This window comes from Carex rostrata, chromosome 1 (assembly GCF_964058835.1).
Source record: "Carex rostrata chromosome 1, lpCarRost1.2, whole genome shotgun sequence".
Classification (NCBI taxonomy): Eukaryota; Viridiplantae; Streptophyta; class Magnoliopsida; order Poales; family Cyperaceae; genus Carex; species Carex rostrata.
In genome coordinates, this window is record NC_135918.1 from 10,605,546 (window position 1) to 10,629,005 (window position 23,460).

A 23,460-nucleotide genomic window follows, 5' to 3' on the forward strand; every position below is an offset into this window, starting at 1 on the left:
CTGCCGTGTAAAACCCCCTGTATCCCATTGGTATACCATAGATATCCTTCACACCATACAGCTCAGTCAGACCCACTACCAGCTCCCTTATCACCGTATTCAACCCGGGACACAGCCCGCCGCATGTGACAATTGCAGCACAAACCTTAGACGCATCAAAGTTGATGATACGGCGAGGTCCGGCTCGGAGGTAGACAAGAGGGGAAGCGGCTGTGACATCGTGAGTGGCATTGAATTAGAACCATAAATAATATTTACGGTTTGAATTCTTAATTTGAACCGTAAATATTATTTACGGTTTGAATTCTTAATTCGAACCGTAAATATTATTTACGGTTTGAATTGTGACTTCGAACCGTAAATATTATTTACGGTTCGAATTAAGAATTCAAACCGTAAATATTATTTACGGTTTGGGTAGAAATAAAATTTTGTCGTGATTTTGGTTATTTATAATAAAATAATTTATTTTTTGGGTAAAAATAAAAATCTCGGGGTTTTCGTCATCAGATTGACCCTATGCCATACATTAATTGCTAGTCTTCTACACCTAACGCTTAACATTTTTTTTGCATTTTCTTCATTTAACGGACTATACTAAATAATAAATAATAAAAATAAGTTGCAGTGCTTTATTGCATTACAAAAATACAAAAAACCAATGTAGAAAATTAAAAATTTATCTCATTCACATGGTACATCAACTTTAATCCTATCATCATGATTTTTTTAAATTATATTCAATTTTTCAAGGATATGATATTCTCTAATTAGCAACTATATATGTAGGTTAAGTCGTTTGGTTATTTTCTTTATTTAAAAAAAAAAAAAAACAGAGTACTAAATAATTATATTGTGCATTGATAAAGAGATTATAAATTTTTAAGTTCTTCTAGTTATTAATTGCTTTACTTTGAAAGAAATGTCTTAAACTTGCTCATTTAATTTTTATTATTATTATTATTTTATAATTAAGTAATTAAATAAAAATTAGGCTGTTTTGTTAGGATTTCAGCCTTGTATTATATATTATATTATTCTCTTGGTATAAAAAAAAAATATAATAACGAAACATGAGTATTGATTGGATTTGTGTTTTTATTTACTATTTTATTTTAAAGATAATTTTCACCGAGGCCTCACCATATATACTCTTTAAATATGTTACTATTATATAAGTGTCCAGATTACTGATAATTAGCAAATCTGATTTTTGTTATGTACTATTTTTTTTTTCAAGTAGAACAAAAAATAGTTTGGGTTTTCTTCTAAAAAAATTCTAAATCTAATAATTTGTATAGAGAAAAGTTATACTAACTCTAGTCTCCATAAAATGTATATTACAGTACAAAATTGTAATGATGAATTACGAGGTTTTCTTCGCGCATAATAAAATGCCTCAAATTAAAAGCTCTAGTCTAAATTAACTATATTTATAGATATTGTGTTTTTTTTTAATAATGAATTGAAATCAGAAATTTGCTTTATTAATAAGTATGTATTGGAAAGTGTTTGCTAGAGATTTTAATCATAGTTTGAAAAGTGCTTTGTAGACGCTATCTATTAGAATATATTTACAACTATATTTGATGACAATCATTAACAATAATTTTTTTTTACAACTTTGTTATTCGTGTAAAATAAATAATTTAGTAGATTTATTTAATCTATTAGTATTTTTAGTGCCTGTCATTAATAGTAAAATTTTATCCGATTTAATACATTATTTGTGAAAATTCTTATTGAAATTAAAAAATTTGAAAACATAATTGCAACGAAATTTATAAAAATTATAGAATTAGTATAATAAAAATGAACTAAAATAGATAGTTTGCTCTACACGCAAAGACCTGCTGCCGAATCAAATCAAATCAATATCATTTATAACAGATATTATTTTTTGAGATATCGCCACAAAGATTAATATTTTTTAGATCTTTTGAGGCCTTTTTCTTGAAATGGGAAGGTCTACACGCAAATGGCTTGCTCTACACGCAAAATTATGTCTGGCACTATACCAGTCCCGCCTCAGACCAATAAGGGGTCCGGATTTTCTACAGCAATATAATATTTGAGTTTTCATCCTCACCGTCGGATTTCCTTAATATTTGTGCCAAACACAGAGGTAACGGTCCAGATCCAAATAAAAGATTGGGTTATACTCCTGAATTTTCAAAGGGCCTCGGGTACCTACTTATAGGTCAGCTCCCGACTTTCTTCATTAATGAGATATTTACAGCTTCAAAAATCTCACCGAGTTCTACCTCTGAGGCTCTGAGTGACTAGCTAGCTGAGAGCTCTCCCTGGCTGGCTAGTTGTGGGCCGAAGTTTTTTTCTGAAACCACAAACCTTGCGAGAGAGCAGGCGTGCGAGAGAGCAGGCGTGCGAGAGAGAGAGAGAGAGACAAGCGAGAGCGATCGCGGGAGAGAGCAGGCGTGTGAGAGAGAGACAAGCGAGAGCGATCGCGGGAGAGAGCAGGCGTGCGAGAGAGAGAGAGAGACAAGCGATTGAGAGCGATCGCGGGAGAGGAGGCGAAGGAGAGGGAGTGTGAGGAGGAGAGAACGCATCTGATGTCGGGGAGGAGAGAACGCCAGAAGCGGCCGTCAGGAGGAGGAGCCGGCCTTTCAAACCCTCTCACACGACAGAATTGGTCGAAGTTCGAAAATCTCGAGTTTGAGGGGTGAGATAGCATCTCTTTCTCCCCTTGATTCTTTATTTTCGATTTAGGCTTCAATTTCATAATTTAGTAATCGTTATCTCAGGGTTTAGGGTTTAAGACGCAGAAATAAGGATTTCTGGGGAGAGAAGCTTCAGATCTCTAGTATCTGGTGCTGTTAGAGGATGGTGGAGCTGCTGAGGTAACAGGTTCACCCACTGAGAAAGCAATCCTTTCATGGGGCATCAAGGTATCTGGTTTTTCATCCTCTATCAAGATTTTTCCCCTCTTTTTGGTTTTTCTTGCATTTGACCAACTTCAGTTTTACTTTTTGGTTCCATTTTAGTTGGGAATGAAATTCAGTGAAGTAAGAAATAGATCTTCGGTTATTCATGTTTTTCCATTAAGCTTGGTGGTGTTGCTGTACAACTGGTAGGTGACTATATGAATAATTATCTTCCATGTAATATTAAATTTTGACTAGTTTCATGTGCTTATTATTTTATTTATTTATTAAGTGCAGCCTTATTTTGACTAGTTTCACTTGCAAGGTCTTGCTGTTTTCTGATTTTTACCTTTAGTTGGTAAATTTACATGAAGTAAAATCCTAATTAATTATATGTGCCAAAATGAGCTGAAGCTATGAGATGTAAATGGCATCTGATAATAGTCCATGTGTTGGATTCTTAACTCCCTCCCTCTTCCTGTATTTGTATGAACTTAATTGATTCCTTGATATTAGATGACAGTTGTGGAGGCCTATGTTAGAGGAACCAGGTTGGATGATGTCAGCAATTGTATCAAGCCTTATGATGGAGGGCATCTCACAAAACACTACTGGCAGTGTGTTCTTTTTTTTTTCAATATACCCTGTTATTGTTGTTCTGGTATAAAACAGATATAGTTTTTTGTCGATTTGCTTTTTTTTTATTACTTATTTTTGGAATTGTGACATGCTTATTCTTTCTCAATTGTGCAGTCAGCTGAGAGAACGTTGGATGCACCAGATATAGTAGATGACTACTACCTTAATCTGCTCGTCTGGAGTACCTGGCGATGGATCGACCACATTCTCAGTTTTTGCGGTACACTCTCTTCCTCTCTGTTGAAATTCTTGATTCATGGATCTTTTTTGTGTTCAATTATGTTTCTCTGAGATCGAATTTGTAATGATCAGCTGACATGATGGTACAGTTCAGTAGGTGAACCTGTTGCATCTCTCTTGATGGTACAGTTTATCCGATAAACCCAGTTCAATTTGTTTCACCTACTGAACTGAACCTGTTGCCTCTCATCTTGGTTCCTAAAAACCTATTGAATTGGCTCACCAAACTACATTCTCAGTTTTTTATTTTTAAATTAAATGAAAAATAGGGAGACAGGTTCATCCTAAATCTTGCTCATTGTCAACAACATTTCAACTTCAAATTTGGAGGCTAAGGCAAAGGACTTTAATGAAGTCTTGCATGGACAGTACTTCCCTTGGTTTGCACAATATATGGTCATGCAAACCATCATTACTATCTACTCTTCCTTGGGAGAAGGTGCTCTCTGTCACTCGTTAAATGAGGTTCTTGTTCTAAAACTTCTGGCTCTATTTATTTGGCATTTTTAGTTTCAATTTTGCTTATCCTCGCAACTATTGTGATGACTTTAAACCCTTTTTGAAACAAACATGCACTAACATAGATGCATTGCCTGTCTGATTAAAATATATTTTCAAGAAAAGACCCCAGAATTCTTAATACACTAGGTGAAAGAGGATAAACAACAAATATATATTCCCGCTTAATACATTAGGTGAAAGAGGATAAACAACAAATATAGATTCCCGCAAACACAGTTTGTGTTCATATTATAATTATTATATCCTTATTTCTGTATTTCAGACTGAGGCCACAACTGTGGTATGTGGGCCAAAGGAATTGAAAAAGCTGATAGACACAAGTGGCCAGCTTGACACGGTAAAACGCGTGATTTACATCAGTGAATCAGGTGGCTCAGCTGAGGTTTCATTGGCCAAGAACAACTCCTCGTGACAACTCTCTTCCTTCGAGGAAGTTCAGAAGTTAGGTCAAGAGAACCCTGTTGAACCTGTCATGCCCCTTGCTTCAGATGTTGTCGTAGAATAAGCTAAATAAACTTCTTTCTTCATTCATTAGGTGCACTTGATTGACGGACGAGCAAGTGCTAGCTCCAGCCTTGATTCAGCCAGGCAAAATCCAACTGCCACCTTTGTCAATGCATTTGTGAATGCTGGATTTGGCCAGGTCATATTTAATAAAAATATTTTCAAGTAAGGTATTGCTTTTAACTATAAATTGTTTTTGTTTAAATATTCCTTTTTTGGCACTCTTTGTACAGGATAGGTTGATGACTGCCCCAGCTAAGACTGCCAGTGGTGGGTCCACCGGAAGTTGGTTGTTCAAAAACAAGGAGCATGGCAAAGCCAGTGCAGCCGCAAGCTTGGTATGAACTTTGTGTCTTCTTCTAGGCATGATCAAAACATTCATTGATATCCAGTATGTCATTACTAGTATATTTATTGAATCTGCATACTCTTTGTTCATTTTTTGGGATGATCCATTTGTGGGATGTGGACTCGGGTCTTTCACAAATTGACAAGTTCCTACACAGCAATGATAATCATGTGGTGGCTGGAGCTCTCTTGGGTGTTAGAATAGTTTACTGTGGCATCAAGAATGATTGTGATCCTGTACTCGCTCTCTCTCTCTCTCTCTCTCTATCTATTTGAGAATGATTTAATATCGTTGCTTCTCAAATTGTCCCGGCATTGGCACTGCTTATTGGTTTTCTTGATAGAGAGGATACCACCATCAGAATTGTTGGGGCAATCCTAGGTCTTGGCATTACATATGCTGGTACTCACAAGGATGAGGTTAGTACTGAAGATATTTCTTATATTGAATTACACGGCAGTGACTACTATCCACCTTACATTTTAAGTTTTATATACAGCTTAAAGTTTGCCTGCCAAATATTTTGGGGGACCCAAAAACAACCCTCGAAGTGCTAGTTTTTGCAGCTGTGGGATTCTACCTCCAATAAGATGGTTAGTATGATTAATTTTATTACACTTAAACCATTATTTTATGTCAATAATACCAAAACAATTTCTAGCATCTTTTGCTCCTTTCAATGTGCTTCATACTAATTATTCGAACACATTCTCATCTGCAGGTCAGGACTTCAAGAAGGATCCATCAGTCCCGGGTCGGGTGCCTTGCTGGGAAAATAAACATTCTCACAACTGGTGGCATGGATGGTGCAATTTTGAACAATGACGTCAGCACTCGGGTTACACCGTCTGCTCTTTCCGTGCCCATTGCAAGTGGTATAAATGATAATCTTCTCCACATATGGCACCTCACTACATCCAACCCTAGTGACCAGTTTAGCAATCATACTGCTGAGTTGAAGGTGTTTGCTTGGTGTCCCTTCCAGAGCAACCTACTAGCATGAGGAAGAGGTAGTAAGTGAACTATTCTTCTAATTAATCTTGTGTTACGATAATCTATTTTCTGTTTGATTTGCTGCTAGTTTGGGTTGTGATCTGGTTCCTGGGGTACACCTAAGCTGTTTGTATTTTCAATTCTGTAGGTGCAGTAAGTTGGCACATGCACTAGCTATCCTGGGTGACATGCTGATTTTCCTTGACTTGTGCTCCAGTAGACAACTAAGCAGGAACTGGATGTAATTGAAACTCAATTAGGTAACCCTGCCCCATTTTTTAAACCTTATTTTGGTCAAAACTGACCTTAACCTATTTCATTTAACTATTTTGGTCACATTTTTGAAACCTTAAACTACTTCATTTAAATATGTTTCTACTTTGTTTCAATTGATTTTATTGGCAAGTACATTTAATCTCCAATTTTAATAATAAAGCGTTTAACCATATTATCATGAATTCTACTTTATTTCAGCAACTGGAACCTATGCATCCAAGGGGCATCATCAACATGGCAATTCATTTTACAGAGCTGATGATATTCATTGCAACAGTATGGCAAGGGCATTGTATGCTAACTATTGGTGCTGCAATTTTCGAAGGTTCTCTTCTCCCTCATTTTATTCTCCTTTTCCCTTGTGTATCTTTTTCTTGATATTCTAATATCACCACTAATTGTGACTTCATCTCTTGCTTGATATAGTAATTTAGGAAGTGATTCTATGCTGGAAATTTTGACCAAACTCGGACCGGTACACATTTTAATTTTTTTTTTTACAATTTTATGATGTATTGGAACAGTTGTGCAGTCTTTTTTGTTGGTACCTGAGGGGTACCATCTGTAACCATCGATTTGGTAGCCAATGTTTTCCTTGGTGTTTTCCTTGAAAACCAGGGACTAAAGTGTTTTGAGAAATTAGAGGGGCTTCTTGATTGAAAGTCACACACACTTGAACTTATCATTCTGTGTGTATAATTTAAGCTAAATGAATTTAAGAGACACATCGAAGTCATGGCCGAATCTAGTCTTAGATGTGTTGCTTTTGCGTATTGACCACTCAATGCGGAAGCGGTACCAAAGGAGGAAAATAGGGACAATTGGGTATTGTCAGAGGAAGAACTCATTCTCCATGGAATAGTGGGTGGGAATCAAGGTATTCTTGCAACTTCTAATGCTCCTTTCATTGTAATTTTATATATATCCTTGACCTTCGATTAATTTCCATTTTCCTTTTTTATTTTTTTTTAAAGGATCCGTGCCGTCCAGGGGTCAAGGATGCTGTGGAACTTTGTAGCAGTGCTGGTGTCAAGCTATTATTTAATGCCTAAATTCACTCTAATGATAAATATGAAAGGGATGAGTATTTAAATTCTTTTTTTTTCTCTGAAGCATTTAGGTACGTATGGTGACACGAGATATACAAATAGCGAAGGCACATCCCTCAGGTATATCATCTTGTTCCTTGTTCGTTAGTTGGGTTTAGTTTCTTGGATGTTTTTTTATTTTTCTTTTTTTTGCTAGGGCTATGATTAGACTGATATCCTTTTAGGGCCCTTTGTTACATAAAAGCCGGGTCTGTAATTTTGTTACCTACTGGGTGTCTGATTCAACAAATAATAGTACAATGTTTAGCTCGGTTAGGAGTTGTTGAGATTGCGTGTTGTACCCCACAATTCAGGTCTGTGTATGTTGTGAATTTTTTTTATATACCTTGTCCGTTCTTGTTCTGGTATATAGAAAACAGACTATTTTTTGTCAATTTGTTTCTTTTATTACTTAGTTCTGGAATTATCACATGCTTATTATAAATTTTTTTGAGATTTATTTGTTGCTGTGCCCCACAATTTATGTCCGTGTATGGTGTACATGAATTTTTTTTTTTGTTTAATATACCTTGTTATAATTGTTTCTGGTACAAGGCAGAAACAGTTTTTTGTCAATTTGTTTTTTTTTAATTACTTTTTTTGGAATTGTGACATGCTTATTCTTTCTCAATTGTTGGTCAGCTGAGAGAACATTGGATGCACCCGATATAGTAGATAACTACTACCTTAATTTGCTCGACTAGAGAAGTGTTAACGTGCTTTTAATTGCACTTAACAACACTGGGGAATGCTGTAAATGTGTCTACCTCTGAATTGGTGACAATTGATGACGACACTGGCCTTGTTACTAGTGTCAGCTGGGCTCCAAATGGGCAACACATTGCTATTGGTCTCAACTAATCTGATGTACAGCTGTGGGATTCTACCTCTAATAAGATGGTTAGTATGATTAATTTCATTACACTTAAATCATTATTTTATGTCAATAATACGAAAACAACATCTTTTGCTCCTTTCAATGTGCTTCATACTAATTATTCGAACACATTCTCATCTGCAGGTCAGGACTTCAAGAGGGATCCATCAGTCCCGGGTCGGGTGCCTTGCTGGGAAAATAAACATTCTCACAACTGGTGGCATGGATGGTGCAATTTTGAACAATGACGCCAGCACTCGGGTTATAGTTTTCCCCAAATTGGTCCCATCCCAGTGTAATTAATTCGGCAGGAAAAAAACACATCAGAGTACATTATTTATATCCATCCCATCTTGATTGATTACTCTCTCTCATCTCTTTATTGGTCATGAAATGAAATGGACCAAGTGCATTATCTTATATCATATAATACTAACAAATACGCTTCAACAGCAACTTAGCTACCAAGATCATATATAAAGGTATCTAGCATCTTAATTCTTTTTACCCTTTGTGGGACTAGTTATTTGTAGTCTGATCCGGAACTACAACTCTACAAATTTGTTTGAAAAACTTACGCATATATATTAATTTCTTTTATTGAAAGGGACTGACTAACTAACTTTAGTTCTGAAGTCAATGCACGGTTTTTTATTATAAAATCAATTTTATAAATATTGTTTAATTTTTTATTTATTTAAATTACATCGAATTTAGTTCCTTTTATATATTAGTACATCAAAATTATAAACATCACTTTAAGTATTTTCTTATTATAAAATATTACTTTTTACAAATTACATAGAAATTTAAATACTTTGAGATTCCACATTTTTTTTATTTCGGAACTCAATTTGATATCTCATGTCAGATTATATATATATTTTTTCTTATTTTAAATAGGTGAGAAATTTAAATAAAAATACATAATTTGAAATAAATAAAGATTTCCTACAACTAATTAATTCCACGATACAACCAAACACTCCTTTCAATATATTTCATAATCAATCCTATGCATATCCATGCTCATGGCTTCCCACCTTTTCAAAGTGGATTACCATCACCATTAAATCTCATCCCGTGTAATCATGTAACAAATGAATATGCCCTTAAAAGTGATCTATGGAGAGAATAGGATCTTGTCACCGTTCAAACTTATACACCATAATTTTTTAACCTGTTTGAGTTGATAGGATCTTGCCACCGTTCAAACTTATACACCGTTCAAACTTATGGTTGTAGCATGCGTGCCGTTCAAACTTGCACGTCTTATTTATTCTACTTTTGTTTATTTCGTATACATAACCGGTAGAATTTAACCAAAGCTGACTTGACCGTTACTTGTTTAAGCTGATAGGTCTATGTTATAGTTTTTTTAGGTGGTCAGATCTTACAACCTTCACCATTGGTTAGTACCGAAAATTGAGGTGTACTTTTGTTTATGTAGATGGAGCTTCTCTTGAATTGGGCTGCTTTTTTGGAACGGCACGCATGCTACAACCATGGCTTCCTTCCGGTTTCGCTTGTAAGATAAATTTCTTTCACTATATATCCCTTTTTTTGTTGCACGTCTTATTTCTTCTCCTTTTAGTTGTTTCATGTACATAACCGGTAGAAGTCAGCCAAAGCTGACTTGACCGTTACTTTTTTAGCTGATAGGTATATGTTATAGTTTTCTTTAGGTTGTCAGATCTCACAACATTCGCCATTGGTTAGTACCGATAATGGCGGTGTACTTTTTCTTATGTAGATGGAGCTTCTCTTGAAGTGGGCTGCATTCTTTGAACGGCACGCATGCTACAACCAAGGCTTTCCTGCGGTTTCGCTTGTAAGATAAGTTTCATTCACTATATATCCCTAGTTTTTTTGTTGCACGTCTTATTTCTTCTCCTTTTGGTTGTTTCGTGTACATAACCGGTAGAAGTCAGCAAAAGCTGACTTAACCGTTACTTTTTTAGCTGATAGGTCTATGTTATAGTTTTTTTTAAGTTGTCAGATCTCACAACCTTCGCCATTGGTTAGTACTGATAATTGAGGTGTACTTTTGTTTATGTAGATTGAGCTTCTCTTGAAGTGGGCTGCTTTTTTAGAACGGCACGCATGCTACAACAATGGCTTCCTTACCGTTTCGCTTGTAATATAAGTTTCCTTCACTATATATCCCTTTTTTTTGTTGCAAGTCTTATTTCTTCTCCTTTTGATTGTTTCGTCTACATAACCGGTAGAAGTCAGCCAAAGCTGAATTGACCGATACTTTTTTAGCTGATAGGTCTATGTTATAGTTTTTTTTAGGTTGTCAGATCTCACAACCTTCGCCATTGGTTAGTACCGATAATTGAGGTGTACTTTTGCTTACGTAGATGGAGCTTCTCTTGAAGTGGGCTGCTTTTTTGGAACGGCACGCATGCTACAATCATGACTTCCTTGCCGTTTCGCTTCCAAGATAAGTTTTCTTCACTATATATCCCTTTTTTTGTTGCACGTCTTATTTCTTCTCCTTTTGGTTGTTTCGTGTACATAACCGGTAGAAGTCAGCCAAAGCTGACTTGACCGTTACTTTTTTAGCTGATAGGTATATGTTATAGTTTTCTTTAGGTTGTCAGATCTCACAACATTCGCCATTGGTTAGTACCGATAATGGCGGTGTACTTTTGTTTATGTAGATGGAGCTTCTCTTGAAGTGGGCTGCATTCTTTGAACGGCACGCATGCTACAACCAAGGCTTCCCTGCGGTTTCGCTTGTAAGATAAGTTTCATTCACTATATATCCCTAGTTTTTTTGTTGCACGTCTTATTTCTTTTCCTTTTGGTTGTTTCGTGTATATAACCGGTAGAAGTCAGCCAAAGCTGACTTAACCGTTACTTTTTTAGCTGATAGGTCTATGTTATAGTTTTTTTTAAGTTGTCAGATCTCACAACCTTCGCCATTGGTTAGTACCGATAATTGAGGTGTACTTTTGTTTATGTAGATGGAGCTTCTCTTGAAGTGGGCTGCTTTTTTGAAACGGCACGCATGCTACAACCAAGGCTTTCATGCGGCGTCGCTTGTAAGATAAGTTTCCTTCACTATATATCCCTAGTTTTTTTGTTGCATGTCTTCTTTCTTCTCCTTTTGGTTGTTTCGTGTACATAACCGGTAGAAGTCAGCCAAAGCTGACTTGACCGTTAATTTTTTTAGCTGATAGGTCTATGTTATAGTTTTTTTTAGGTTGTCAGATCTCACAACCTTCGCCATTGGTTTGTACCGATAATTGAGGTGTACTTTTGTTTATGTAGATGGAGCTTCTCTTGAAGCGGGCTGCTTTTTCGGAACGGCACGCATTCTACAACCATGAATTCCTTCCGGTGTCGCTTGTAAGATAAGTTTCCTTCACTATATATCCCTTTTTTTGTTGCACGTGTTATTTCATCTCTTTTTGGTTGTTTCGTGTACATAACCGGTAGAAGTCAGCCAAAGCTGACTTGATCGTTAGTTTTTTAGCTGATAGGACTATGTTATAGTTTTTTTTAGGTTGTCGTATCTCACAACCTTCTCCATTGGTTAGTTCCGATAATTAAGGTGTACTTTTGTTTATGTAGATGGAGCTTCTCTTGAAGTGAGCTGCTTTCTGGAAACGGCACGCATTCTACAACTATGGATTCCTTGCGGTGTCGCTTGTAAGATAAGTTTCCTTCACTATATATCCTTTTTTTTGTTGTACGTCTTATTTCTTCTCCTTTTGGTTGTTACGTGTAAATAACCGGTAGAAGTTAGCCAAAGCTGACTTGGCCATTACTTTTTTAGCTGATTGGTCTATGTTATAGTTTTTTTTCAGGTTGTCAAATTTCACAACCTTCGCCATTGGTTAGTACCGATAATTGAGGTATACTTATGTTTATGTAGATTGAGTTTTTCTTGAAGTGGGCTGCTTTCTCGGAATGACACACATGCTACAACCATGGCTTACTTGCCGTTTCGCTTGTAAGATAAGTTTCCTTCACTATATATCCCTTTTTTTGTTGCACGTCTTATTTCTTCTCCTTTTAGTTGTTTCGTGTAAATAACCGGTAGAAGTCAGCCAAAGTTGACTTGACCGTTAGTTGTTTGAGCTGATAGGTCTCTGTTATAGTTTTTTTTAGGTTGTCAGATCTCACAACCTGCACCATTGGTTAGTACCAATAATTGAGGTGTAGTTTTGTTTATGTAGATGGAGCTTCTCCTGAAGTGATCTGCTTTCTTGGAACGGCACGAAGGCTACAACCAAGGCTTCCCTGCGGTTTCGCTTGTAAGATAAGTTTCCTTCATTATATATCCCTAGTTTTTTTGTTGCATGTCTTATTTCTTCTCCTTTTGGTTGTTTCGTGTACATAACCGGTATAAGTCAGCCAAAGCTGACTTGACTGTTACTTTTTTAGCTGATAGGTATATGTTATAGTTTTCTTTAGGTTGTCAGATCTCACAACATTCGCCATTGGTTAGTACCGATAATTGAGGTATACTTTTGTTTATGTAGATGGAGCTTCTCTTAAAGTGGGCTGCTTTTTTGGAACGGCACGAAAGCTACAACTAAGGCTTCCCTGCGGTTTCGCTTGTAAGATAAGTTTTCTTCACTATATATCCCTAGTTTTTTTGTTGCACGTCTTATTTCTTCTCCTTTTGGTTGTTTCGTGTACATAACCGGTATAAGTCAGCCAAAGCTGACTTGACCGTTACTTTTTTAGCTGATAGGTCTATGTTATAGTTTTTTTTAGGTTGTCAGATCTCACAACCTTCGCCATTGGTTAGTTCCGATATTTGAGGTGTACTGTTGTTTATGTAGATGAAGCTTCTCTTGATGTGGGTTGCTTTCTGCGAACGGCACGCATTTTATAACCATGGATTCCTTGCGGTGTCGCTTGTAAAATAAGTTTCCTTCACTATATATCCCTTTTTTTGTTGCACGTCTTATTTCTTCTCCTTTTGGTTGTTTCGTGTACATAACCGGTAGAAGTCAACCAAAGCTGACTTGACCGTTACTTTTTTAGCTGATAGATCTATGTTATAGTTTTTTTTAGGTTGTTAGATCTCACAACCTTCGCCATTGGTTAGTACCGATAATTGAGGTGTACTTTTGTTTATGTAGATGGATTTTCTCTTGAAGTGGGCTTCTATTTTGGAACGTCACGCATGCTACAACCATGGCTTCCTTGCCGTTTTGCTTGTAAGATAATTTTCCTTCACTATATATCCCTTTTTTTGTTGCATGTCTTATTTCTTCTCCTTTTGGTTGTTTCGTGTACATAACCGGTCGAAGTCAGCCAAAGCTGACTTCACCGTTACTTTTTTAGCTGATAGGTCTATGTTATAATTTTTTTAAGGTTGTCAGATCTCACAACCTTCGCCATTGGTTAGTACCGATAATTGAGCTGTACTTTTGTTTATGTAGATGAAGCTTCTCCTGAAGTGGGCTGCTTTTTTGGAACGTCACGCATGCTACAACCATGGCTTCCTTGCCGTTTCGCTTGTAAGATAAGTTTCCTTCACTATATATCCTTTTTTTTGTTGCACGTCTTATTTCTTCTCCTTTTGGTTGTTTCGTGTACATAACCGGTAGAAGTCAGCCAAAGCTGACTTGACCGTTACTTTTTTAGCTGATAGGTCTATATTATAGTTTTTTTTAGGTTGTCAAATCTCACAACCTTCGCCATTAGTTAGTTCTGATAATTGAGGTGTACTTTTGTTTATGTAGATGGAGCTTCTCTTGAAGTGGGCTGCTTTTTTGGAACGGCACGCATGCTACAACCATGGCTTCCTTGCGGTTTCGCTTGTAAGATAAGTTTCCTTCACTATATATCCCTTTTTTGGTTGCACGTCTTATTTCTTCTCCTTTTGGTTGTTTCGTGTACATAATCGGTAGAAGTTAGCCAAAGCTGACTTGACCGTTACTTTTTTAGCTGATAGGTCTATGTTATAGTTTTTTTTAAGTTGTCAGATCTCACAACCTTGCCATTGGATAGTACCGATAATTGAGGTGTATTTTTGTTTATGTAGATGGAGCTTCTCTTGAAGTGGGCTGCTTTCTTGGAACGGCACGCATGCTACAACCAAGGCTTCCTTGCGGTTTCGCTTATAAGATAAGTTTCCTTCACTATATATCCCTTGTTTTTTTGTTGCACGTCTTATTTCTTCTCCTTTTGGTTGTTTCGTGTACATAACCGGTAGAAGTCAGCCAAAGCTGACTTGACCGTTACTTTTTTAGCTGATAGGTCTATGCTATAGTTTTTTTTAGGTTGTCAGACCTCACAACCTGCACCATTGGTTAGTACCAATAATTGAGGTGTACTTTTGTTTATATCGATTGATCTTTTCTTGGAGTGGGCTGATTTCTTGGAACAGCACGCATGCTACAACGAAGGCTTCCTTGCGGTTTCGCTTGTGAGATAAGTTTCCTTCACTATATATCCTTAGTTTTTTTGTTGCATGTCTTCTTTCTTCTCCTTTTGGTTGTTTCGTGTACATAACCGGTAGAAGTCAGCCAAAGCTGACTTGACCGTTACTTGTTTGAGCTGATAGGTCTATGTTATAGTTTTTTTTAGGTTGTCAGATCTCACAACCTTCGCCATTGGTTAGTACCAATAATTGAGGTGTACTTTTGTTTATTTAGATGGAGCTTCTATTGAAGTGGGCTATTTTTTGGAACGGCACGCATGCTACAAGCTTGGCTTCCTTGCGGTTTCGCTTGTAAGATAAGTTTCCTTCACTATATATCTCTTTTTTTTGTTGCACGTCTTATGTCTTCTCCTTTTTGTTGTTTCGTGTACATAACCGGTAGAAGTCAGCCAAAGCTGACTGGACCGTTACTTTTTTAGCAGATTGGTCTATGTTATAGTTTTTTTTAGGTTGTCAGATCTCACAACCTTGCCATTGGTTAGTACCGATAATTGAGGTGTATTTTTGTTTATGTAGATGGAGCTTCTCCTGAAGTGGGCTGCTTTCTTGGAACGTCACGCATGCTACAACGAAGGCTTCCTTGCGGTTTCGCTTGTAAGATAAGTTTCCTTCACTATATTTCCCTAGTTTTTTCGTTGCACGTCTTATTTCTTCTCCTTTTGGTTGTTTCGTGTACATAACCGGTCGAAGTCAGCCAAAGCTGACTTCACCGTTACTTTTTTAGCTGATAGGTCTATGTTATAATTTTTTTAAGGTTGTCAGATCTCACAACCTTCGCCATTGGTTAGTACCGATAATTGAGGTGTACTTTTGTTTATGTAGATGAAGCTTCTCCTGAAGTGGGCTGCTTTTTTGGAACGTCACGCATGCTACAACCATGGCTTCCTTGCCGTTTCGCTTGTAAGATAAGTTTCCTTCACTATATATCCTTTTTTTTGTTGCACGTCTTATTTCTTCTCCTTTTGGTTGTTTCGTGTACATAACCGGTAGAAGTCAGCCAAAGCTGACTTGACCGTTACTTTTTTAGCTGATAGGTCTATATTATAGTTTTTTTTAGGTTGTCAAATCTCACAACCTTCGCCATTAGTTAGTTCTGATAATTGAGGTGTACTTTTGTTTATGTAGATGGAGCTTCTCTTGAAGTGGGCTGCTTTTTTGGAACGGCACGCATGCTACAACCATGGTTTCCTTGCGGTTTCGCTTGTAAGATAAGTTTCCTTCACTATATATCCCTTTTTTGGTTGCACGTCTTATTTCTTCTCCTTTTGGTTGTTTCGTGTACATAATCGGTAGAAGTTAGCCAAACCTGACTTGACCGTTACTTTTTTAGCTGATAGGTCTATGTTATAGTTTTTTTTAAGTTGTCAGATCTCACAACCTTGCCATTGGATAGTACCGATAATTGAGGTGTATTTTTGTTTATGTAGATGGAGCTTCTCTTGAAGTGGGCTGCTTTCTTGGAACGGCACGCATGCTACAACCAAGGCTTCCTTGCGGTTTCGCTTATAAGATAAGTTTCCTTCACTATATATCCCTTGTTTTTTTGTTGCACGTCTTATTTCTTCTCCTTTTGGTTGTTTCGTGTACATAACCGGTAGAAGTCAGCCAAAGCTGACTTGACCGTTACTTTTTTAGCTGATAGGTCTATGCTATAGTTTTTTTTAGGTTGTCAGACCTCACAACCTGCACCATTGGTTAGTACCAATAATTGAGGTGTACTTTTGTTTATATCGATTGATCTTTTCTTGGAGTGGGCTGATTTCTTGGAACAGCACGCATGCTACAACGAGGGCTTCCTTGCGGTTTCGCTTGTAAGATAAGTTTCATTCACTACATATCCCTTCTTCTTTTGTTGCACGGCTTATTTCTTCTCCTTTTGGTTGTTACGTGTAAATAACCGGTAGAAGTCAGCCAAAGCTGACTTGACCGTTACTTGTTTGAGATGATAGGTCTATGTTATAGTTTTGTTTATGTACCGATAATTGAGGTGTACTTTTGTCAGATCTCACAACCTTCGCCATTGGTTAGTACCGATAATTGAGGTGTACTTTTGTTTATGTAGATGGAGCTTCTCTTGAAGTGGGCTGCTTTCTCGGAACGACACGCATGCTGGAGCCATGGCTTCCTTGCGGTTTCACTTGTAAGATAAGTTTCCTTCCCTATATATCCCTTTTTTTTGTTGGACGTCTTATTTCTTCTCCTTTTGGTTGTTTTGTGTACAGAACCGGTAGAAGTCAGCCAAAGCTGACTTCACCGTTACTTGCTTGAGCTGATAGGTCTATCTTATAGTTTTTTTTAGGTTGTCAGATCTCATAACGTTCACCATTGGTTAGTACCGATAATTGAGGTGTACTTTTGTTTATGTAGATGGAGCTTCTCTTGAAGTGGGCTGCTTTTCTTGGAACGGCACGCATGCAACAACCATCGCTTTCTTGCGGTTTCGCTTGTAAGATAAGTTTCCTTCCCAATATATCTCTTCTTTTTTTGTTGCTCGGCTTTTTTCTTCTCCTTTTGGTTGTTTCGTGTACATAACCGGTAGAAGTCAGCCAAAGTTGATTTGGCCGTTACTTTTTTGAGCTCATAGGTCTATGTTATTGTTTTTTTTAGGTGGTCAGATATCACAACCTTCACCATTGGTTAGTACCGATAATTGAGGTGTACTTTTGTTTATGTAGATGGAGCTTTTCTTGAAGTGGGCTGCTTTCTTGGAACGGCACGCATGCAACAACCATGGCTTGCTTGCGGTTTCGCTTGTAAGATAAGTTTCCTTACCAATATATCTCTTTTTTTTGTTGGCTTTCTTGCAGTTTTGCTTGTAAGATGAGTTTCCTTCATAATATATCTTTTCTTTTTTTGTTGCATGGCTTATTTCTTCACCTTGTGGCTGTTTCGTGTACATAATCAGTACAAGTCAGTCAAAGCTGACTTGACCGTTACTTGTTTGAGCTGATTGGTCTTTGTTATAGTTTGGTTTTGGGTGTTCAGATCTTAGAACCTTCACTCTTGGTTAGTACTGATAATTGAGTTGTACTTTTGTTTATGTAGATGAAGCTTTACTTCAAGTGGGTTGCTTTCTTGGAACGGCACACATGCAACAACCATGGTTTTCTTGCGGTTTCGCTTGTAAGATAAGTTTCCTTCACAATATATTTTTTTTTGTTGCACGGCTTATTTGTTCTCCTTGTGGCTGTTTCGTGTACATAATCGGAAGAAGTCAGCCAAAGCTGACTTGTCCGTTACTTGTTTGAGCGGATAAGTCTATGTTATAGTTTGTTTTTAGTTGGTCAGATCTCACAACCTTTACTCTTGGTTAGTACCGATGATTGACTTGGCCGTTAATTATTGTAGCTGATAGGTCTATGGTATAGTTTTTTTTAAGTGGTCGGATCTCACAACCTTCACTCTTGGTTAGTACCGATAATTGAGTTGTACTTTTGTTTATGTAGATGAAGCTTTTCTTCAAGTGAGCTGCTTTCTTGGAACGACACGCATGCAACAACCATGGCTTCCTTCCGGTTTTGCTTGTAAGATAAGTTTCCTTCACAATATATATATATATATTTTTTTGTTGCACTGCTTATTTTATTCCCCTTGTGGCCGTTAATTATCGGTAGAAGTCAGCCAAAACTGACTTGGCCGTTAATTATTGTAGCTGATAGGTCTATGGTATAGTTTTTTTTTAAGTGGTCGGATCTCACAACCTTCACTCTTGGTTAGTACCGATAATTGAGTTGTACTTTTGTTTATGTAGATGAAGCTTTTCTTCAAGTGAGCTGCTTTCTTGGAACGAAACGCATGCAAGAACCATGTCTTCCTTGTGGTTTCGCTTGTAAGATAAGTTTCATTCACAATATATCCTCTTTTTTTGTTGCACGGCTTATTTCTTCTCCTTTTGGCTGTTTCGTGTACATAATCAGTAGAAGTCAGCTAAAGCTGACTTGGCTATTACTTGTTTGAGCTGATAGGTCTATTTTATAATTTTTTTAGGTGGTTAGATCTCACAACCTTCACTCTTGGTTAGTTCCGATAATTGAGTTATACTTTTGTTTATGTAGATGAAGCTTTTCTTGAAGTGGGCTGCTTTCTTGGAACGACACGCATGCAACAACCATGGTTTCCTTGCGGTTTCGCTTGTAAGATAAGTTTCCTTCACAATATATCATGTCTTTTTTTGTTGCACGGCTTATTTTTCCCCTTGTGTCTATTTCGTGTACCTGACCGGTAGAAGTCAGCCAAAGCTGACTTGCCGATTACTTGTTTGAGCTGACATTGATGATCAGAATGTCCACGACGACAAGTATGGTCTCGGTGCATTCTTTGAAATTTTAAATTTATTTTTAGTTTTGTCAAATAATACTAATTATCTTACTTTTAATGTTCCATGCAAGACGAGATGCATGTTTTGCTCTAGTGGGTCTAGCGGTTCTCAGTCGCATTCTTCACAGTCATATTCTTCTATGCTGCCAGCTCCGCATCTCACAGAAGAAGATATCGACAGGATATCTTCTCGGGTACTTGATCAGATGGAGGCTCGGGTGAAGGCCCGGGTGGAGGCTCGGTTGGAATCTCGGTTGGAGGGTCGGTTGAGAGCTTCTCGGGTACGAAATTTGATATTCAAGTATGTTTTAAGAGGAGGGATCAAATGCACCAAATTTTTATGCTCCAAATTTATTCCAAATCCTCAACCGCTTGTTTCATTTGAGATGAACGCCTCAGATTTTCTCCGCCTCAAATTCTTTGTTTCCGTAAACACGCGCTCAATCTTCTCCAGTGAACGAAAATACTGACCACCTCCCTCTCTCTCCATTTCATTCTTTATCCCCACTCCTCTCGACCAGACGACCACGACAGACGACACCGACCTTTCCCCTCATTTTCCTCGAGCTTCTTCTCTCTCCTCCGTCATTCCAACGCTTCAACTTCCCTTCCACTTTCTCTTCGTTATTTACAATTCCCTAATTTCATGCCCGTCACTTGACCTTCAAGAGCCTCCGCCTTGACCTCCGTGCCCTCTCTTCTCTCCATCTCTCCAATGACCCGGTGATACCATCGACTTTGAGGTGAGATTAGGATTAATCAATTTGGAGCCTTCTTATTTTCTTTATGGAATCTGGAAAAAAAAAGTTGAATTGTCAGACGGGAGGAGTACAATTGTATTAATTTAAAATAAAGTTATTTACATTCTTAGATCGTACCACTCAATTGAGATTCTTTAACGTGTACTTATGTTTTTTTGGTGAGAGTCATGTAAGCTTGAAAGAATCTCAATTGAGAAATTATTTGACTTCCTATTTAACTTCCATATCAATTGGTGTCGAAATGGATTTGGAGTTTATTTGTGATGCATGCCAATTTTTTTTTTTGTTTTATAACCTGACAGTAGCTGCTATGTGCATTTCAGTGACTATTCCTCTTCTTCTCAAAACCTCTCTAGTAAGGATCCTGTCCTGGAGCATCAGGTATGCAAAGAGTTTAGCTGATGGTGGCACCTTGGTACTCCAGATGTACATAAAAGGCCATCTCACTTTTCCCCCAATACATAATGCCATGCATATCGAACTAGCTGAGTATAGGCCTTCCTTGCTCCATATTTATAATATCTGAATTTACTACATATTTGTAATATTTGAACCCCTAAGAATAATTTGACTTCTTTGCATCCATGTTTTCATGTTTTGTTCTCTCTATTTCTCCAAATACATTGAATTACTCTTATCATGCTGACAGGGTTTTGTCAGGCTAACTGGACCGGAGCGTGGCATACGAGCAAATGAATTATTCAATTGGACTGATCTATATTAAACATAAATTCAGAAAGTGCCAACTTTTAGATTGGATGCAAGGTTGAGACTCACATTGAAGGCTTAGGATTTCTATATATATATATATTTTTTTTGGAGTTGAATAGAGGGCATCAAAACACTGACAAGTATAGGTCATACAAGCAGTGTTGTGGGTGAAAACTAGTAAATTAGGGACTTATATTTTTTATTGTAAATTACTTTTTAGTTATGTTTAGATTCAGATAATTATCTTTTGTAAGCATGATGATTGAATAAAGATTTTGAAATTGAAATTATCTCTTTTTGTTATTGCATTCTTTGTAATCTACGTTCACTGAGTCAGCTTTCGGTGCATCGATTGTGTCTGCTATAAGCCTATAACTAAAGGATAATATGGCATTAAAAAAACCAGCAGGGGTAAAATTGGAAAATAGTTACAGAAAAAGATTGAAACTAGTATAGGCCATCCGAAACTAAGAAAATAACTGTCAAATTCAGCAAAAATAAATAAATAAAGGTTTGAATTCAATTAACAAAGATTATGCTGGTACATATCAGCTTTGAATTCATTTAATAAATAATATATTCTTTATTTTCAGCCAAAAACTAAAAGCTGAGAACATTACTGACAAATTTGAATAAAACTGAAAGTATACCACAACTCATACATGTTTAGAAATGTCAAATAATAGCAAAAATATCTAATAAAAGTTTCAAAATAACCGCAAGTTATACATATTCCAAAATAACCACAAGTCATACATATTCAAAAATGATTACACATTCTCTAGTCTTCTGTATGTGCATCCTCCATAACACCTGCTTGTTTTCTTCGCTTGCAAGTTGAAGAGTAGTGGTCATATTGACCACAATTTTTGCATTGTCGCTTCGACTTTTTTGAGTTTTTCATACGGACTTCCAAACCACTTCTGAAGCGCCCATTCTTCGACACACTAACATCTTCCTTTTTACGACCCTTTGTTTTTGCAATGCAAGGATTAGCAATCGAGGGATGTTCAACCATATTTTCAACACGATCAATGGTAATTGTTGCACTTTCCTTCCCTTCTTTGTTTTCCTCTAACTCTAAGTTGGAAACCCTTTTAAGTGCCCCCTCTAACGCCTCCATTATAATGTCATGAGCATCGGTGCTCACGTGCAAATGTGTTCTCAACCGACTCATCAAATCATTAAATTTTAAATCACTAACCATTGAAGACTTGTCTCCATCCTTTTTAAAAAGAGGAATGGATATGCCCTCCCTCACCTTCTTTGTCCATCGTGGTAAGATATATTTCGAAGGAATATTTTCAACATCCTTTTCACTGAAATTTTTTAATACATGACAGCACAATATACCTTTGAATTCAAACAAGTGACACTCACAAGAGACCTCCCACATCTCAACATCCAAAGTAACAATAAATGCATCCTTAGTATTATGAAAACTTGATACCTTATACTTGCTTGAGGATCCACTTTTCTCCAACTTCTTTTTCTTCAACTTTGGACATTCCATGAGCTAATCTTGAAAATAATTGAAGATCTTTCGTGTGTACACATCAGCAGCTTGTTCTTCAAGTGGAGATTTCAACTTCAAAATTGGAGTTTTGTATATTGAAGTAAACCGCTCTGCATGCTCCGCCCTATATTGATGCTCAAGAGCATGCTCATACTTGACCACAAATTCTCTCAAAGTGGTGCCTTTGTTAAGAAATGAATCAAAAAAAGAGTGTATGCTCTCACATCTTTGTGTGGTATTCATACCGGCGTAAAATATGGTACGGTTGTAAATGGGAATCCATGATTGTCGAATATCAAATAAATTATTCAACCACTCATCATCCATAAGCTTATAATCTTTCATAATCCTCTTCCATTCATTATCAAATTGCTCAGTAGTGATTGAATAGTACAAACAGTTCTTCATTTCTCGAGAAAATGGTGAGTTATCATTGTAAAGGAAACCATATTTTTCTGGAAATTTATTCATGATGTGCCAAAGGCAAAATCTGTGAGAAACGGTCGGAGAAACCTTTCTTATTGCATTTTCAATAGCACGGTCTTGATCCGTGAGGATTGATATCGGTAACTTACCACCCACCGCATTAAGCCAAGTCTCAAATAACCACACAAATGTTTCTTCTTGCTCATTTTGCAACAAGGCGAAACCAAACATGATGGATTGGGAATGGTTATTGACTCCAACAAAGTTTCCCAAAGGCAAGCTATACTTATTAGTTTTATAAGTTGTATCAAAGACCAACACATAGCCAAACCGCTCATAGTATTGACGAGCGGTCGAATCTATCCAAAAGAAATTTATCATCCTATCCTCTTCATCAATTTGGATTTCATAAAAGAAATTTGGATCTTGTAATTTCTTCTCAACACAATATTGCACCACAGCATGTGCATCTCCGTTGTCCAAATTCTTCCTCCTAAGGTCTCTTCTATGATTCCAACAATCTCTTTGTGAAACATTTATGCTTGCATCACAATTAACAATATCCGGCACTTTGCCAATAGGAAGATCTGTTTCGCTAAACTTCTCCACTAGACTTTTTGCCACAGACGGCATCCCTCCCGGTTGTTTTAAGTATATTCGACTATTGGGACTCATCAAAAGATGGTTGTGTTCCTTTCTACTCTTTCATACCTTCCATATTTCATTCTTATTTGATACACTTATATATACTGGGCAACCACTTCTACGAGTTAATGTTTTTCTACTCTTCTTTTCTTGATCCAAAACAACAACATCATTTGATTTCTCTTCACAAAATCCAGCACAAGAGCACACATACTGTCGGTAACAAATTTTATCCGAATGTGCAAATTTGGTGGTCCTCCTTACCCGTACTATATATCCCTCCGAAATAGCATAATTGTAAT

General features: G+C 37.0%; 2 long non-coding RNA genes and 1 pseudogene across 2 annotated transcripts; 2 read left to right on the forward strand and 1 right to left on the reverse strand.

Annotated features, from left to right (window-relative positions):
• The first annotated feature begins 4,173 nt into the window (after window positions 1-4,173).
• LOC144566119 (uncharacterized) lies at window positions 4,174-5,623 on the forward strand. Its single transcript, XR_013515141.1, has 3 exons — window positions 4,174-4,226; window positions 4,546-4,926; window positions 5,021-5,623. It is a non-coding gene; the product is annotated as an uncharacterized LOC144566119 (long non-coding RNA).
• A 70-nt stretch (window positions 5,624-5,693) lies between these two features.
• LOC144566122 (uncharacterized) lies at window positions 5,694-7,758 on the forward strand. Its single transcript, XR_013515142.1, has 6 exons — window positions 5,694-5,729; window positions 5,858-6,146; window positions 6,278-6,389; window positions 6,659-6,730; window positions 6,832-7,282; window positions 7,380-7,758. It is a non-coding gene; the product is annotated as an uncharacterized LOC144566122 (long non-coding RNA).
• A 13,435-nt stretch (window positions 7,759-21,193) lies between these two features.
• On the reverse strand, window positions 21,194-23,174 carry LOC144566127 (protein FAR1-RELATED SEQUENCE 5-like; annotated as a pseudogene).
• Between the last annotated feature and the right edge of the window lie 286 nt (window positions 23,175-23,460).